We start from the raw sequence: 9,641 nt of genomic DNA on the forward strand, positions 1-9,641 counted from the left end.
GATGATGGGTGCAGGGTGGAGATGATGGGTGCAGGGTGGAGATGATGGGTGCAGGGTGGAGAAGGTTCCAGGCTGGAGATGATGGGTGCAGGTTGGAGAAGGTTCCAGGTTGGAGATGATGGGTGCAGGTTGGAGAAGGTTCCAGGGTGGAGATGATGGGTGCAGGGTGGAGAAGGTTCCAGGCTGGAGATGATGGGTGCAGGGTGGAGAAGGTTCCAGGGTGGAGATGATGGGTGCAGGGTGGAGAAGGTTCCAGGGTGGAGATGATGGGTGCAGGTTGGAGATGATGGGTGCAGGGTGGAGAAGGTTCCAGGCTGGAGATGATGGGTGCAGGGTGGAGAAGGTTCCAGGGTGGAGATGATGGGTGCAGGGTGGAGATGATGGGTGCAGGGTGGAGAAGGTTCCAGGTTGGAGATGATGGGTGCAGGTTGGAGAAGGTTCCAGGGTGGAGATGATGGGTGCAGGGTGGAGAAGGTTCCAGGTTGGAGATGATGGGTGCAGGGTGGAGAAGGTTCCAGGTTGGAGATGATGGGTGCAGGGTGGAGAAGGTTCCAGGTTGGAGATGATGGGTGCAGGTTGGAGAAGGTTCCAGGTTGGAGATGATGGGTGCAGGGTGGAGAAGGTTCCAGGTTGGAGATGATGGGTGCAGGTTGGAGAAGGTTCCAGGGTGGAGATGATGGGTGCAGGGTGGAGATGATGGGTGCAGGGTGGAGAAGGTTCCAGGTTGGAGATGATGGGTGCAGGGTGGAGAAGGTTCCAGGGTGGAGATGATGGGTGCAGGGTGGAGATGATGGGTGCAGGGTGGAGAAGGTTCCAGGCTGGAGATGATGGGTGCAGGTTGGAGAAGGTTCCAGGGTGGAGATGATGGGTGCAGGTTGGAGATGATGGGTGCAGGGTGGAGAAGGTTCCAGGGTGGAGATGATGGGTGCAGGGTGGAGAAGGTTCCAGGTTGGAGATGATGGGTGCAGGGTGGAGAAGGTTCCAGGGTGGAGATGATGGGTGCAGGGTGGAGATGATGGGTGCAGGGTGGAGAAGGTTCCAGGTTGGAGATGATGGGTGCAGGTTGGAGATGATGGGTGCAGGGTGGAGATGGGTGCAGGGTGGAGATGATGGGTGCAGGTTGGAGATGATGGGTGCAGGGTGGAGATGATGGGTGCAGGGTGGAGATGATGGGTGCAGGGTGGAGAAGGTTCCAGGCTGGAGATGATGGGTGCAGGTTGGAGAAGGTTCCAGGCTGGAGATGATGGGTGCAGGTTGGAGAAGGTTCCAGGGTGGAGATGATGGGTGCAGGGTGGAGAAGGTTCCAGGCTGGAGATGATGGGTGCAGGGTGGAGAAGGTTCCAGGGTGGAGATGATGGGTGCAGGGTGGAGAAGGTTCCAGGGTGGAGATGATGGGTGCAGGGTGGAGATGATGGGTGCAGGGTGGAGATGGGTGCAGGTTGGAGAAGGTTCCAGGGTGGAGATGATGGGTGCAGGGTGGAGAAGGTTCCAGGTTGGAGATGATGGGTGCAGGGTGGAGAAGGTTCCAGGCTGGAGATGATGGGTGCAGGGTGGAGAAGGTTCCAGGCTGGAGATGATGGGTGCAGGGTGGAGAAGGTTCCAGGCTGGAGATGATGGGTGCAGGGCGGAGATGGATGGTTGGTTGGTTGGTTGGTTGGTTGGTTGGATGGTTGGATGTGTGGTTGGATGCGTGGTTGGGTGGTTGGGTGGGTGGGTGGGTGATTGGTTGGGTGATTGGTTGGTTTGATGGACGATTGGTTGGTTGGTAGATGAGTGGTTGGGTGGAAGGGTGGGTGGAAGGGTGGGTGGTTGGATGGGTGGTTGGTTGGGTGGTTGGTTGGTTGGCTGGTTGGTTTGGTGGATGGTTGGATGGGTGGTTGGATGCGTGGTTGGTTGGTTGGGTGGGTGGGTGGGTGGTTGGATGGGTGGTTCGTTGGTTGGATGGTTGGTTGGATGGGTGGTTGGTTGGATGTGTGGTTGGTTGTTTGGATGCATGGTTGGTTGGCTGGTTGGTTTGGTGGATGGTTGGGTGGTTGGGTGGTTGGATGGTTGGGTGGGTGGGTGGGTGGGTTGGAGGATGGGTAGTTAGGTGGTGGTTGGGTGGTTGGGTGGGTGGTTGGATGGGTGGTTGGCCGGTTGGATGGATGGTTGGGTGGGTGATTGGTTGGGTGGTTGGGTGATTGGTTGGTTGGATGGTTGGTTGGGTGGGTGGGTGGGTGGGTGGTTGGATGGGTTGGAGGATGGGTAGTTAGGTGGTGGTTGGGTGGTTGGGTGGGTGGTTGGGTGGTTAATCGATTGGTCAGCTGGTTGGGTGGTTGGTTAATCGATTGGTCGGCTGGTTGGTTGGTTGGTTGGTTGGTTGGTTAATCGATTGGTTGGTTGTGTGGTTGGGTTCATGGTTGGGTGGGTGGGTGGGTAATCGGCTGGTTGGCTGGTCAGGCGGTTGGTTAACTGGTTGGGTGGTCGGTTCATGGGTTGGTTGGGTGGTCGGTTCATGGGTTGGTTGGGTGGTCGGTTCATGGGTTGGTTGGGTGGTTCATGGGTTGGTTGGGTGGTTGGTTCATGGGTTGGTTGGGTGGTTCATGGGTTGGTTGGGTGGTCGGTTCATGGGTTGGTTGGGTGGTCGGTTCATGGGTTGGTTGGGTGGTTGGTTCATGGGTTGGCTGGTTGGTTCATGGGTTGGCTGGTTGGCTGGTTGGGTGGTTGGCTGGGTGGGTGGGTAGGTGGGAGGGTGGGTGGTTACTCGCCTGGTTGGGTGCTTGGGTGCTTGGTTGCATGGTCGGCTGGTTGGTTAATGGGTTGGGCGGGTGGGCGGCTGGTTACTCGGCTGCTTGGCGGGTCGGGTGGCTGGTTGGTTAATCGGCTGGTTGGTTGGTTGCATGGTTGGTTGGGTGGTTAATCGATTGGTCGGCTGGTTGGGTGGTTGGTTAATCGATTGGTCGGCTGGTTGGGTGGCTGGTTGGGTGGTTAATCGATTGGTCAGCTGGTTGGGCGGTTGGTTAATCAATTGGTCGAATGGTTGGGTGGTTGGTTAATTGATTGGTCGGCTGGTTGGGCGGTTGGTTAATCGATTGGTCGGCTGGTTGGGTGGTTGGTTAATCAATTGGTCGGCTGGTTGGGCGGTTGGTTAATTGATTGGTCAGCTGGTTGGGCGGTTGGTTAATCAATTGGTCGAATGGTTGGGTGGTTGGTTAATCGATTGGTCGGCTGGTTGGGTGGTTGGTTAATCGATTGGTCGGATGGTTCGGTGGCTGGTTGGTTGGTTGGTTGGTTAATCGATTGGTCGGCTGGTTAATCGATTGGTCGGCTGGTTGGGTGGCTGGTTACTCGGCTGATTGGGTGGTTAATCGATTGGTCGGCTGGTTGGGTGGCTGGTTACTCGGCTGATTGGGTGGTTAATCAATTGGTCGGCTGGTTGGGTGGCTGGTTACTCGGCTGATTGGGTGGTTAATCGATTGGTCGGCTGGTTGGGTGGCTGGTTACTCGGCTGATTGGGTGGTTTAGTGGTTGGGTGGTTGGTCGGCTGGTTGGCTGGTCGGTTGGCAGGCCGGGTGGTTGGTTGGCTGGTCAGCTGGTTCGTTAACCGGTTGGGTGGCTGGTTGGTTAATCATGTGGATGTTGGTTGCACAGTTGGCTGGTTGGTTGGTTAATCGGATGGTTGGTTGGCCGCATGGTTGATTGGTTACTCGGTTGGTTGGTCAGCCGGGTGGTTGGTTGGTTGGGTGGCTGGTTAATCAGTTGGTTGGTTGGTCGGTTGGTTACACGGTTGGTTGGTAGGCCAGGCGGTTGGTTGGTTAATCGGTTGGCTGGGTGGGTGGGTGGGTGGGTGGTTAATCAGCTGGTTGGCTGCTTGGTTAATCGGTGGGATGGGTGGTTGACTGGTTGGTTAATTGGTTGGATGGGTGGTTGGTAGGCCAGGTGGTTGGTTGGTTGGTTAATTAGCTGGTTGGGTGGTTGGTCAATCGATTGGCTAGTTGGTTAGTTGGTTAATCAGCTGGTTGGGTGGTTGGTTGGCTGGCTGGCTGGGTGGTTGGGTGGCTGGTTAATCGGTTGGTTGGGTGGTTGGTTAGGTGGGTGGCTGGTTGGTTACTCGGGTGGTTGGTTGGTTGACTGGTTGGTTGGTTACCTACCTGGTTGGCTGGTTGGTTAACCGGTTGGTCAGCTGGTTGGGTGGTTGGTTACTCGGTTGATTGGTTACTCGGTTGATTGGTTGGTTGGTTGGTTGGTTGGTTGGTTGGTTGGTTGGTTGGTTGGTTAATCGGCTGGCTGGGTGGTTGGTTAGTTGGTTGACTGGTTGGATGGGTGGTTGGGTGGTTGGTTACTCAGGTGGTTGGTTGGTTAATCGGCTGGCTGGGTGGTTGGTTAGTTGGTTGGCTGGTTGGTTAATGGGTTGGCCGGTTGGTTAGTAGGCCGGTGGTTGGTTACTCGCCTGCTTGGGCGGCTGGCTGGGTGCTTGGGTGGCTGGTCGGTTGGGTGGGTGGTTACCAGTCAGTCAGTAGCCTGGTTAGTTGGTTACTCGACTGGCTGGGCGGGCGCAGAGGCAGCCAGCTGATTGGCCACTGGCGTCGCTGCCTCCGATTGGCTGCTCGGCTGGGCGGGTGGTTACCGGGTTGGCTGGGAGTTGGTTAGCCTGTTAATGAGTTGGTTAGCTGGTTAATGGCTTGGGTGGGTGGGTGGTTAATGGGTAGGCTGGGTGGTTAATGGCTTGGTTAGTTGCTAGGTTGGTTGGTTAATGGGTTGTGGCTGGTTAATGGGTTCGCTGTTTGGCTGGTTGGTTGGTTAATGGTTGGTTGGCTGGTTAATGGCTGAGGTGGTTGGTTGGATGGTCAGTCGGCTGCTTGGTTGGTCGGTCGGTTGGTTAATGGGTTGGTTAGCTGCTAGGTTGGTTGGTTACTGGGTTGGTTAGCTGCTAGGTTGGTTGGTTACTGGGTTGGTTGGTTGGTTGGTTCGTTATGGGGTTGGCTGGTTGGTTACCGGGTTGGTTGGCTGGATGGATGGTTGGTTAATGGTGGGTTGGTTGGCTGGTTAATGGGTTGGTTGGTTAATGGGTTGGTTAATGGCTGGTTGGTTAATGGTTGGTTGGTTAATGGGTTGGTCACTTGGTTGCTGGTTGGTTGGCTGGCTGGCTGGTTGGCTGGTTAATGGGTTGGCTGGTTGGTTAATGGGTTGGTTGCTTGGTTAGCTGGTTAATGCCTTAGTTGGTTAGCTGTATGGTCAGGGGGCTGGTTGGTCGGTTGGTTGGTTAGTGGGTTGGTTGGTTGGCTGGTTGGTTGGTTAACGAGTGGATTGGTTGGTTGGTTAAGGGTTGGTTGGTTAAGGGTTAGTTGGTTGGTTAAGGGTTGTTGGTTGGTTAACGGGTGGATTGGCTGGGTAATGGCTGGTTAATGGTTGGTTGGTTGGTTGGGTAATGGTTGGTTAGGGGTTGGTTGCTTGGCTGGTTGGTTAAGGGTTGGTTGCTTGGCTGGTTGGTTGGTTAAGGGCTGGTTAAGGGTTGGTTAAGGGTTCATTGGTTGGTTAATGGATGGTTGATGGTTGGTTAAGGGTTGGTTAAGGTTTGGTCGCTTGGTTAAGGGTTGGTTGGTTGGTTAATGGTTGGTTGAGGGTTGTTTAAGGGTTCGTTGGTTGGTTAATGGTTGGTTTAAGGGTTGGTTGCTTGGCTGGTGGGTTGGTTAAGGGTTGGTTAAGGGTTGGTTGCTTGGCTGGTTGGTTGGTTAAGGGCTGGTTAAGGGTTGGTTAAGGGTTCATTGGTTGGTTAATGGATGGTTGATGGTTGGTTAAGGGTTGGTTAAGGGGTGGTTGCTTGGCTGGAGAGCCTGGAGCTGCAGGGCTGGTGGGCAGGGCCGGCCGGAGGGATGGCCAAGCTGTCGCAAGACGGACAGAGGGGCGGCCGGTGGGTCGGAGCCTGCAGAGACAGACGGGTGGGACGGACGGATGGACAGATGGGCGGGCGAAGCCTCCAGAGATGGAGAGAGGGAGGGAGGGATGAAGCCTAAAGAGATGGAGGGATGGATGGATGAAGTCTATGGAGATGGAGGGATGGATGGATGGATGGATGGATGAAGTCTATGGAGATGGAGGGATGGATGGATGGATGGATGGATGAAGCCTACCGAGATGGAGGGATGGATGGATGGATGGATGAAGCCTACCGAGATGGAGGGATGGAGGGATGGATGAAGTCTATGGAGATGGAGGGATGGATGGATGGATGGATGGATGGATGGATGAAGCCTACCGAGATGGAGGGATGGATGGATGGATGGATGAAGTCTACGGAGATGGATGGATGGATGAAGCCTACCGAGATGGAGAGATGGATGGATGGATGGATGAAGTCTACAGAGATGGATGGATGGATGAAGTCTACAGAGATGGATGGATGGATGAAGCCTATGGAGATGGAGAGATGGATGGATGAAGCCCAGAGAAATGGAGGGATGGATGAAGTCTACGGAGATGGCTGGACAGACGGCTGGAGGGATGGCTGGTTGACTGCTTGGACACTACCAGGCTGGACAGGAAGCTGAAGTTCTCCAGGGGACAAGGAGGACCCAACGTGACCCACCTTGACGTGTGTGTGCCCCCCCCCCCCCCACTTCTTTCTCCTGAGCAGAGCTGGACCTCTCGGCCGGGCTGTGCTTGGAGGACACGGACAAGGAACTGGACGGCCTGTGGGCCACCATCGCCGTCTTCATCACCCTCTTCCTCCTCAGCGTCTGCTACAGCGCCACCGTCACCCTCTTCAAGGTGGGCTTCCGTGGGGACGTCACCGTGGGGGGGAGATGGGACCAAGGTGGGAGATGGGACCAGGATGGGAGATGATGGGACCAAGATGGGACCAAGGTGGGACCAGGATGGGAGATGGGACCGAGATGGGAGATGATAGGACCACCATGGAGGTGATGGGACCAAGATGGAGATGCTGGGACCAGGATGAGACCAAGGTGGGAGATGCTGGGACCAAGATAGGACCAAGATGGAGATGGGACCAAGATGGGACCAAGATGGGCCAAGATGGGAGATGCTGGGACCAGGATGGGACCAAGGTGGGAGATGGGACCAAAATGGAGATGATGGGACCGAGATGGGAGATGCTGGGACCAAGATGGGAGATGCTGGGACCAAGATAGGACCAAGATGGGACCCAGATGGAGGAGATGGGACCAAGATGGGTGATGGGAAGAGATGGGACCAAGATGGGACCAGGATGAGAGATGGTGGGCCCAAGATGGAGGTGATGGGACCCAGATGGGACCCAGATGGAGGTGATGGGACCAAGGTGGGCCCAAGATGGAGGTGATGGGACCCAGATGGAGGTGATGGGACCAAGGTGGGACCAAGATGGAGGTGATGGGACCCAGATGGAGGTGATGGGACCAAGGTGGGACCAAGATGGAGGTGATGGGACCCAGATGGAGGTGATGGGACCAAGGTGGGACCAAGATGGAGGTGATGGGACCAAGATGGGCCCAAGATGGGGGTGATGGGACCAAGATGGGAGATGGTGGGACCAAGATGGAGGTGATGGGACCCAGATGGGACCAGGATGGAGGTGATGGGACCCAGATGGAGGTGATGGGACCAAGATGGAGATGGTGGGACTCAGATGGAGATGGTGGGACCAAGATGGGCCCCAGATGGAGGTGATGGGACCAAGATGGGACCAAGATGGGGGTGATGGGACCAAGATGGAGGTGATGGGACCCAGATGGGACCAGGATGGAGGTGATGGGACCCAGATGGAGGTGATGGGACCCAGATGGAGATGGTGGGACCCAGATGGAGGTGATGGGATCCAGATGGGCCCCAGATGGAGGTGATGGGACCAAGATGGGCCCAAGATGGGGGTGATGGGACCAAGATGGGAGATGGTGGGACCAAGATGGAGGTGATGGGACCCAGATGGGACCAAGATGGAGGTGATGGGACCCAGATGGAGATGGTGGGACTCAGATGGAGATGGTGGGACCCAGATGGGACCAGGATGGAGGTGATGGGACCCAGATGGAGATGGTGGGACCCAGATGGAGATGGTGGGACCCAGATGGAGGTGATGGGACCAAGATGGGCCCAAGATGGAGATGGTGGGACCCAGATGGAGGTGATGGGACCCAGATGGGCCCAAGATGGGGGTGATGGGACCCAGATGGAGGTGATGGGACCAAGATGGGACCAAGATGGGGGTGATGGGACCCAGATGGAGGTGATGGGACCCAGATGGAGGTGATGGGACCCAGATGGGACCAGGATGGAGGTGATGGGACCCAGATGGAGGTGATGGGACCAAGATGGGCCCAAGATGGGGGTGATGGGACCAAGATGGGAGATGGTGGGACCAAGATGGGAGATGGTGGGACCAAGATGGAGGTGATGGGACCCAGATGGGACCCAGATGGAGGTGATGGGCCCCAGATGGGCCCAGGATGGAGGTGATGGGCCCCAGATGGAGGCGCTGGGACCCCCAGGCAGATGCCACCACCCCCTTGTCCCCTCTTTCTCCCCGCCCCAGGTCAAGTGGCTCTTCTCCACCGTCCTCCACCTCAAACAAACCCGCGCCTCCGCCTACCGCGACGTCCTCAAGGAGGCCGTCTAGGGCGCCCCCCCCTCCCCGCCCCACAGCGCCCCACAGCGCCCCACACCGCCCCCCCCCAAAATCCCCCTTTTTTCACCCCACCCCCCCCCAAAATGGCGCCCCCTGTCGCCAATAAACCCAGCAACCGCCACCCCCAGGGGACTCGGCCTGGTCTTCTGCGGGGCATTTGTGGGGCGCTGTGGGGCGCTGTGGGGCGCTATGGGGCGCAACAGGGTGCTACGGAGCGCCAGGAAGTGCTATGGGGTGCAGTGGGGCACCACGAAGTGCTATGGGGTGCAGTGGGGCTCAGTGGGGTGCTGTGGGGTGCAGTGGGGCTCAGTGGGGTGCTATGGGGCGCTATGGGGCTCGACGGGACTCTGTGGGGCGCAATGGGGCACTATGGGGCTCGACGGGACCCTGTGGGGTGCTATGGGGCGCTATGGGGCTCGATGGGACCCTGTGGGGTGCTATGGGGTGCAGTGGGGCTCAGTAGGGTGCTGTGGGGTGCAATGGGGCTCTGTGGGGTGCTATGGGGCGCTATGGGGCTCGATGGGACTCTGTGGGGTGCTATGGGGCACTATGGGGCTCGACGGGACTCTGTGGGGTGCTATGGGGCGCTATGGGGCTCGATGGGACCCTGTGGGGTGCTATGGGGCATTATGGGGCTCGACAGGACCCTGTGGGGTGCTATGGGGTGCAGTGGGGCTCAGTAGGGTGCTGTGGGGTGCAATGGGGCTCTGTGGGGTGCTATGGGGTGCAGTGGGGCTCGACGGGACCCTGTGGGGTGCTATGGGGCGCTATGGGGCTCGACGGGACCCTGTGGGGTGCTATGGGGTGCAGTGGGGCTCAGTAGGGTGCTGTGGGGTGCAATGGGGCTCTGTGGGGTGCTATGGGGCACTATGGGGCTCGACGGGACCCTGTGGGGTGCTATGGGGCGCTATGGGGCTCGACGGGACCCTGTGGGGTGCTATGGGGTGCAGTGGGGCTCAGTGGGGTGCTGTGGGGTGCAATGGGGCTCTGTGGGGTGCTATGGGGCGCTATGGGGCTCGACGGGACTCTGTGGGGTGCT

The sequence above is a fragment of the Pelecanus crispus genome, unplaced genomic scaffold (assembly GCF_030463565.1).
Source record: "Pelecanus crispus isolate bPelCri1 unplaced genomic scaffold, bPelCri1.pri SCAFFOLD_150, whole genome shotgun sequence".
NCBI classification, from domain to species: Eukaryota; Metazoa; Chordata; class Aves; order Pelecaniformes; family Pelecanidae; genus Pelecanus; species Pelecanus crispus.